This window comes from Gopherus evgoodei, chromosome 3 (assembly GCF_007399415.2).
Source record: "Gopherus evgoodei ecotype Sinaloan lineage chromosome 3, rGopEvg1_v1.p, whole genome shotgun sequence".
NCBI classification, from domain to species: domain Eukaryota; kingdom Metazoa; phylum Chordata; order Testudines; family Testudinidae; genus Gopherus; species Gopherus evgoodei.
The window spans coordinates 168,769,665-168,778,046 of record NC_044324.1 but is presented as its reverse complement, the minus strand read 5'-3'; the positions used below and the strand labels follow the sequence as shown (position 1 = coordinate 168,778,046).

The window sequence follows — 8,382 nt, the reverse complement described above, 5'->3', positions numbered from 1 at the left end:
TCTTCCCCCTCACCTAGAGGCAATACAAGCTGCGTGAATTTAACACAAAGAGAAAATTTATCCTTCCCTTCTCCCCACCAATTCCCTTGAACCTTAACTAGGAGAAAAAAAATCAAACAGGTCTTAAAAGCAAAACTTTTAATAAAAAAAAGAAAGAAAAAAGTAAAAGGTTTATCTCTGCACTTTAGATGGTAAAAAGTTACAGGGTCTTTCAACTTATAAACAATAGAAAGAAACTTTCTCCAATAGAAACACAATTTAAGCTACTTCCAGCAAGTACACATATGCAAATGGAAAAAAAACAAATTAAAAGACTATGACCGCCTTTTCTTACGTACAATTCTGAATAGATAAGAGACTGTAGCAGGGAGATTGGCAGAAACCTGGTTGCACCTCTAGTCCCATCCAGGACCCAGAGAGAACAAAGCCAAACCCCAAACCCACAAACAAAGGCTTCCCTCCAAGAGATTTGAAAGTATTTTGTCTCCTGATTGGTCCTCTGGTCAGATATTTGCAGGTCACTGTTTGTTAACACTTTATAGGTGAAAGAGACATTAACCCTTAGCTATCTGTTTATGACAAGGCAGTACAGAATCTTTTCTTTAGACATGAAGGGGGGACGGGGGCTGATGGAACTCAGCCCCCAGTTGCTATGATGAGGACGGTTACCAGCCATTCTGTACCATCTACCGGGAATGACTGGGAGTCATTCCTATTTTTACCAAGGCGACCCCGGCCGACCTCACCTGAGGCCAGCCAGGAGCACTCACGGGCTGATGATGACGATGGATAGCAGCCATATTGTACCATCTGCCACTGGGGAGGGGAGAGGATGCTGCTGTTCAGTGCCGCAGCATCGCGTCTACCAGCAGCATGCAGTAGACATAGGGTGACATATAAAAAAGTCAAGAAACGATTTTTTCCCCTTTTCTTTCACGGGGGGCGGGAGGGGGTAAATTGACGACATATATCCTGAAGCACTCCGGACAATGTGTTTGACCCTACAGGCATTGGGAGCTCAGCCAAGAATGCAAATGCTTTTTGGAGACTGTGGGGACTGTGGGATAGCTGGAGTCCTCAGTACGCCCTCCCTCCCTCCATGAGCATCCATTTGATTCTTTGGCTTTCCGTTACGCTTGTCACACAGCACTGTGCTGTGGCCTCTGTCTATCATAGCCTGGAAATTTTTTCAAATGCTTTCTCATTTCGTCCTCTGTAACAAACCTATGATAGAACAGATTTGTCTCCCCATACAGCAATCAGTTCCAGTATCTCCCGTATGGTCCATGCTGGAGCTCTTTTTGGATTTGGGACTGCATCGCCACCCGTGCTGATCAGAGCTCCACGCTGGGCAAACAGGAAATGAAATTCAAAAGTTTGCGGGGCTTTTCCTGTTTATCTGGTCAGTGCTTCTGAGTTTGGATTGCTGTCCAGAACAGTCACAATGGGGCACTGTGGGATACTGCCCGAAGGCCAATACCATCGATTTGCGGCCACACTAACCCTAATCCAATATGGTAATACCGATTTCAGCGCTACTCCTCTCGTCAGGGAGGAGTACAGAAACCGGTTTAAAGAGCCCTTTATATCGATATAAAGGGCCTCGTTGTGTGGACGGATGCAGTGTTAAATCGGTTTAATGTTGCTAAAATGGGTTTAAACGCGTAGTGTAGACCAGGCCTGAGCATCTCTAGTGCCTTCCATCTGAGGAGTTCAAGGTGCTTTACCAAGGTTATTGAATTAATTCTCATGACACCCCTCTGATGCAGGTATTTTACATGGACAATCTAAGACCACAGAGAGGTTAAGGGACATATCCACAGTTGCACAGTGATTCAGGGGCAAAGATGGGACTCAAACCCAGAACTTTTAGCTCCCTGCCCTAACTACTAGACTGCTGAACCAGATCCTGAGGTCTTTACTCCAACTTTGCTTAATCCATACTCAGTAAAAACTTCTATCTGGCCAAATCCTGAGGTGCTGAGCACCTACTAACTTTATTGGGAGCTGCGGGTTCCCATCACCTCTCAGCTTTTGGCCCGCTGATGTCAATAGGAGTTATAGCTGAATGAGGGTTGAATAGTTGTTGGTCCTTGTTTTTTTATAACCCAGAGACAATAGTTGACAGCATAGAAATTACTGTTTTGTACTCCCAAGATCCCAAAGCACTTTGCAGTCAATTAATTAATTAATTCACACAACACCCTCTCTGAGGTAGATAAGTATTCTCCATTTTGCAAAAGGAGAAACTGAAGCACAGAGAGGTTTAAGTGACTTAACCAAGGTCACGCCGGAAGTCAATGACAGAACAGAACACATGTCTCCTGATTCATGGGCCTGTATTTTTCAGCCATTAGTCTATTCATCTCATGGATTTCTTGTAAATATCACAAACACTTAACAGAGCAAATAATCCACTCACTCATTAACACAAATAAGTCTGTCTGCTTCCTGGGTTTGAGTACTTTTAAGCCACTGTGAAAATGGACACATCAATACAACCCTCCACAGAAAAGCTGACAGTCACAGAATGGTATCATGCTGCAATAACCAAAATCCCCTGCCAGGCGGCTGATGGTGCTTTCTAATCAACTTTGCAATGAATATTTCTTAAATCATTGTTAATCCACCATTTAAGCAGATATATTTGTTCCAGACAATGAATCACAATACCTAGAGGGGAATATACCTGCCGTTTCCCCAGAGAGCAGGTGATTAACAGACCACGTGTGCTTGTCAGATGTGCTGGCAGCAGTGGTGTTTATCACCTCAGAGCTCCTTGCCTGAAATGAAAGGAACTTTCCTTCCTGTTTTTGATGCAATCAGCTTTTATTTATGTGAGACAAGTGCGAAACTGCTCTTAAAGGAAAACTGCACCTGTTTTGCACTCGGGAGTAAATTCTGCTCTCAGTTACACAGATGCGCTTCCCACCGAAATCCAGACTGAGAGCAGGACTCTGATGGAGAAATGTGTCCCCACCCCCCTCAAATGTTCACAAGGTAAGAAGTAGTTATGAAGGAGCAACACTTTTACAGGAACAGTGATCCCCTGTATGACCCAGACCTGAACTGAATGTTGAGGAAGAGGCTGAAATATTTGCTCAATGTTTTTTTCCCCTCTGTCAGGGGCACTATAACAATTTGTATAGTGTGGATTCTGAGAGCCATTTAACCAAACTGTAAACCTTGTATACGATGGAAGCCGCTTCAAGCCAAGGGGTGCTGCAGCACCCCAGCACCCCTAGCTCCAGCCCCTATGCCCTCTGTTCTTCATTTTCTCCTTCCTCTGTGCTGCTGCGATTCCAGCCCACCCAGAATCAAGAGGAAGCCTGTCCCAAAGGGATTTCCACACCCAAGCACTTCAGGTAGTTTGGATAAGTTTGGAAATAAGGATCTGAATATTGAGGTGACTTTTTTCCCATGTCAAACCCCAATACTGATCATCCCGAGCAACTCCTGAACACATCACTAGTAACAAGCACTTGCCATGGTGATTAAACTTGTTACCTTGAATAAGGGGTGATAAGGGCTCAAGGCGAAGACCTGCATTTGAACCTGCCTTTGTTGAGTGTCTGTATATTTATTTATGTATTTCCTCCAGTCCCTATGGAACTTCTCCGGAATGATGCAATAGTTTGAAAGGCAGAATGTTTATTCTACTGAGAGCTGGGGATTCAGCTGCAGAAGCCAGTATGCTCCTCCTCTGGGAGCTCTGGATTTTTTTTCACCAGAGTGGAGAGTTACTTGTCTTTAGGGCTTGATTATTTATCTAATCTATCGAATCTTATCTATGTATAATGCGCCAATATATCATTTAGCCTGAAGTTAAGATTAAAATTGAAGGCCAAGATTTTCAAAAGTGATATGTGATTTGGCTGGCTCAATTTTTGGGTGCCTAATTTAAGACCCCTTAAGGGAGCCTGGTTTTCAGAAAGCACTGAGCACATTTCCTCTTAAAAGGGCCTGACTTTCAGATGCCTCAGGTTGGGGGTCCCAAAAATGTTATGTTTGCTGGGTGCATTTTTAAGCCTTGGCTTCAGGCTGTGTTAAGATGGGGTCCAATCCCAGAAAGCCTTATGAGTAATCCTTTCTCATGCTAGCAGTACCATATAAAGTAAATTGAACTACTCGCGTGACTGAGACAATGCAGAATCAGACTTACGGTTATTGCAAAGGATTTAGAATTAGATTTTAAGCATTAGTAGGTATTGATTGGCCTGAAATACCTACTTCTTGTATTACAGGTGGAAGAATGAAGCATGATCTTAGATTTCACACTTTGTGGTGAGCCTGCATTTCCTGGTGGAGCCAAGAAGAAAACCAATTAAGTGAAAGCTGGCAGCAGTCAACAAACCCTGCTCTGTTGTAACAAAAACCATAAGAGACCAACCATCAACTTGTATAGGAGAGCAAACAGGGTCATTGTAGAGGTCAGATAGAAGAGATGTGTATTGTGGCCCTTCTGCACCTGCACTGTGGATTCTATACGTTGGTCCTGAACTGAGATTCACCCTGGCAATGTTTACTCAAGGAGGTGGGGAAGTTCTTGTATAAAGCAGCACTGGATTGAAACTGAAAACCACGTATCTGTCGCCTTGTCACTGGAGGCATTACAGGTAAAACCTCACTTTGCTGTTCTACTTATTTAAAGATTAAATAGGAGAAATATTTAGTACTGGAAAAGCATCACAGATGCATCAAAAGGGATTTGGCTTGGGGAGATGGACTGGGATTCTAACATAGTCTTGGAGGTATAATGTGATCTGGAGGAATTGCTTCTCTGACTCCAAAATATATTTATGTGTGTGTGTGTGTGTGTGTGTGTGTGTGTGTGTGTGTGTGTGTGTGTGTGTGTGTGTGTGTGTGTGTGTGTGTGTGAGAGAGAGAGAGAGAGAGAGACAGACAGACAGACACATTTTCAAAGAAGCAAGATGGGTTTGCTTTCCTCTAAAGAACCTCCCTGTGGAATGGTAAGTTGTCAGAAGTAACTGGTAGTGGAGATCCTAAGATAACAATGACTGCATTATATGCTGTAGTTAAAAGATGCAGTAAAAAGGTAACTGGCAATGTCCTGTGTTGTATATGTAAAATGAAGGAAATTTGACTTAATGAATAGTATATGAGAATTTCTCATGGACAGTGAAGAGTTAGAAGGCCGTGTCACGTGTCACTGGAAAGGTAACATCTGCAAGACTTACAATAGTATTGTGAATTTTGTCTTGATGTCTAGAGACATTATTGGCTTTCACACAGAGCACATGTACAGCTGCACAACATTGTCTCCCAATGTGGTGGAGTGGGGTTACTTGAGTAATGCTTTCCCATCTTAGAGGAGCACTGTGAAGCTAACTCACTGGTGTTTATAAAGGGCTTTGAGATCCTTGGAGGACAGGGTCTATAAAGAAAAAAAGACTTTCCCTGTGATTGCATAATGCAGACTGTAGTCAAGGTTAAATATGCAGGTACACTGGGGGAGGGGAAATAGGGGTGGGCAGGATTTGTTGATTTCCCAGACTTCTAACAACCTATAAGGCTAAGTTCAGTTGTTTCCCCCTAAGAGACCGAAGCCAATCGGGTCAACATTTGGTGGAAATATTTTTAAAAGATGGATTGCGAACACTTTCTGAAGGGCAATAAAAGAGGCTGAATTGTTCAAATATGAAGTAGGAAAAAAATATTCCTTCTTGCTTACTGCCTTATTTCTACTTTGGACTCAGTGGAAAACTGCAGAAAGAGCCACTGAATAGTGAGGTATATAATATTGCACCAAAAATGCTATTAAAAAAACATTAAGGTTGCAAAGCCAAGCACTCTGAAGTTAGGAAATGCCAGAACGAAGGTTGCCTGTGCACCTTTAATTCAGCACACTTGTGCATATGCATTTTGAGGCACTCTTTAATTACTATGGTGAGAGATTGTGCCACACACTCTCTAAGAAACTGAGGAAGCATCTGATCAGTGGAGACCATCTTGTACAGCAAACAGGAGAAGATCAAGAATGAGCTCTCAAAACTAGAGACTCTCTTACAAAACCAAACTTCCACACAAACTTCCGAGTGGCTGGACTTTACAAAAACGAGACAAGGCATTTACGACACACACTTTACTTCTCTACAGAGGAAAAAGGACAGTAAACTATCTAAACTCCTACATGCCACAGGGGGCTACAACATTGGTACCTTTAACTCACCCAACAATATTGTTAATCTATCCAATCAAACACTTAGCCTGGTAGAAGAGTCTGTCCTATCTCAGGGACTATCTTTTTGCCCCATCGTCCCCACACACGACACAGTTCTGCAGTGATCTGGAAGCCTACTTTCATCGTCTCTGACTCAGGGGATATTTTCAACTCACCACTGAACCCACAGGACCCCTCCTGCTAACACTACAAGAAGAAGAATTCTGCCTGGACTCCTCCTGATGGTCAAAATGACAGGCTGGACTTCTACATAGAGTGCTTCCACAGACGTGCACAAGCTGAAATAGTGAACAAACAGCATCACTTGTCCCATAACCTCAGCTGTACACAGGGCTGGTGCAACCATTTAGGCGAACTAGGCGGTTGCCTAGGGCGCCAAGATTTGAGGGCGCCAAAAAACGGCGCCCTCAAAAAATTGTTTAAATGGCTGCAGCCGCTGCTGCTGGAGAGGCAGTCTGAGCTGCCCGCGGCAGCAGCTGCCTGCAGCCGGCAGCCCAGGGCGCCCCCGGGATCAGCGCGCCGCCGCGGCAGCCCGGGGCATCCCTGGGGTCAGGACGTAGCCGCGGCAGCCCGGGGCGCCCTCAGGGTCAGGGTGGCAGCCGGCAGTCCAGGGCGCCCCCGGGATCAGCGCTCCACTGCGCGGCAGCACAGCAGCCCAGGGCGCCCTCCGGGATCAGGAAGCCGCTGCAGCAGCCCAGCAGCCCAGGGCGCCCCTGGGGTCAGGGTGGCAGCCCGGCAGTCCAGCAGCCCAGGGCGCCCCCGTCAGGGAGCCGCCGCGGCAGCCCAAGGCGCCCCCGGGATCAGCGCGCCGCCGCGCAGCAGCCCAGCAGCCCAGGGCGCCCCCCGGGTCAGGGAGCCGCTGCGGCAGCCCAGGGCATCCCCGGGGTCAGGGTGGCAGCCCGGCAGCCCAGGGCGCCCTCCGGGGTAAGGGTGGCAGCCCGGCAGCCCAGGGCTCCCCCGGGGTCAGGGAGCCACTGGCAGCCCAGCAGCCCAGGGCGCCCCCCGGGTCAGGGAGCCACTGCGGCAGCACAGAGGTTTGAGGTGATGGTGGCTGTGCTGACCCAGGGGAATCCCTGGGCTGCAGGCAGAGGCTCAGAATCCCTCTCCCTCCCAGAGCAGGGGCTCCAGCCTCTGCAATTTTTCTCATTGCCGGCGGGGGCGCCGGCGGCTGGGCAGAGCTGCGCAGGGGCAGGGGCCCTTCGACAGGGGCGCAACACCAGGGCTTCGCTTCTGGAGGAAAGCTGCGGCTGCCCCCTGGCTCAGCCTCCACGTCAGCCCCAGCGAGGGGCACGGAGAAGAAAAAAGCCTCAGCAGTGGTCTGGTGGAGCGGAGGAAAAAAAGAGTACCCTAGCGCTCATGCATTGAGCAAGGTAAGTAAGTGCCTCCCCATGGGTCAGCCTCAGTTGCCTGTGCTCCTGCCCCTTTGGTCCTTAGCTGGTCCCTGCTGCTGCTCCCCTTGTGCCTGGACAGCTGGAGAGAACAGCAGCCTGCAGAGCTGAGCTTCCCCAGTGCCCCCAGGCACCCCCCTGACCCCATCCCCCCACAGCCCTGACCCCCAGCTCTGAGCCTAGTCCTTCTGAGCTGGAAACCCCCTCGACCTCATCCCCCCATAGCCTTTACCCCTAGCTCCGAGCCCAGTCCCTCTGAGCTGGAAACCCCCTGACCCCATCCCCCCAACAGCCCTGACCCCCAGCTCTGAGCCCAGCCCCTCTGAGCTGGCATTTGGGGGGGGGGGCACAAGATGGAATTTTCGCCTAGGGCGCAAAATATCCTTGCACCGGCCCTGGCTGTACAGAATGCAGCGCCATCCACAGCCTCAAAAACAACTCTGACATTATAATCAAAGGGGCTGACAAAGGAGGGGCTGTAGTCATCATGAACTGGTTGGATTATGAATAGGAGGCTGCCAGGCAACTCTTCAACACCACCTTCCACAGGCCACTATCTTCCGATCCCACTGAGGAGTACCAAAAGAAACTACTCCATCTGCTCAAGAAACTCCCTGCTATAGCACAGGAACAAATCTACACAGACACACCCCAAAAGCCCCAACCAGGGATATTCTATCTGCTACCCAAGATTCATAAACCTGGAAATCCTGGACGCCTCATCATCTCAGGCATTGGCACTCTGACAGAAGGATTATCTGGCTATTTGGACTCTCTCCTCAGACCCTATCC

The 8,382-nt window shown here is 47.9% G+C and overlaps 1 protein-coding gene across 1 annotated transcript in view; it reads left to right on the top strand.

Annotated features, from left to right (window-relative positions):
* Positions 1 to 2,965: 2,965 nt before the first annotated feature.
* The window catches only part of CAPN13 (calpain 13), a 64,002-nt gene continuing 58,585 nt past the window's right edge, over positions 2,966 to 8,382 (top strand). The window contains exons 1-2 of the mRNA XM_030554285.1: positions 2,966 to 3,000; positions 4,245 to 4,616. The gene's annotated coding sequence lies outside the window, so the exon portion shown is untranslated. The remainder of the gene's footprint in view (positions 3,001 to 4,244; positions 4,617 to 8,382) is intronic.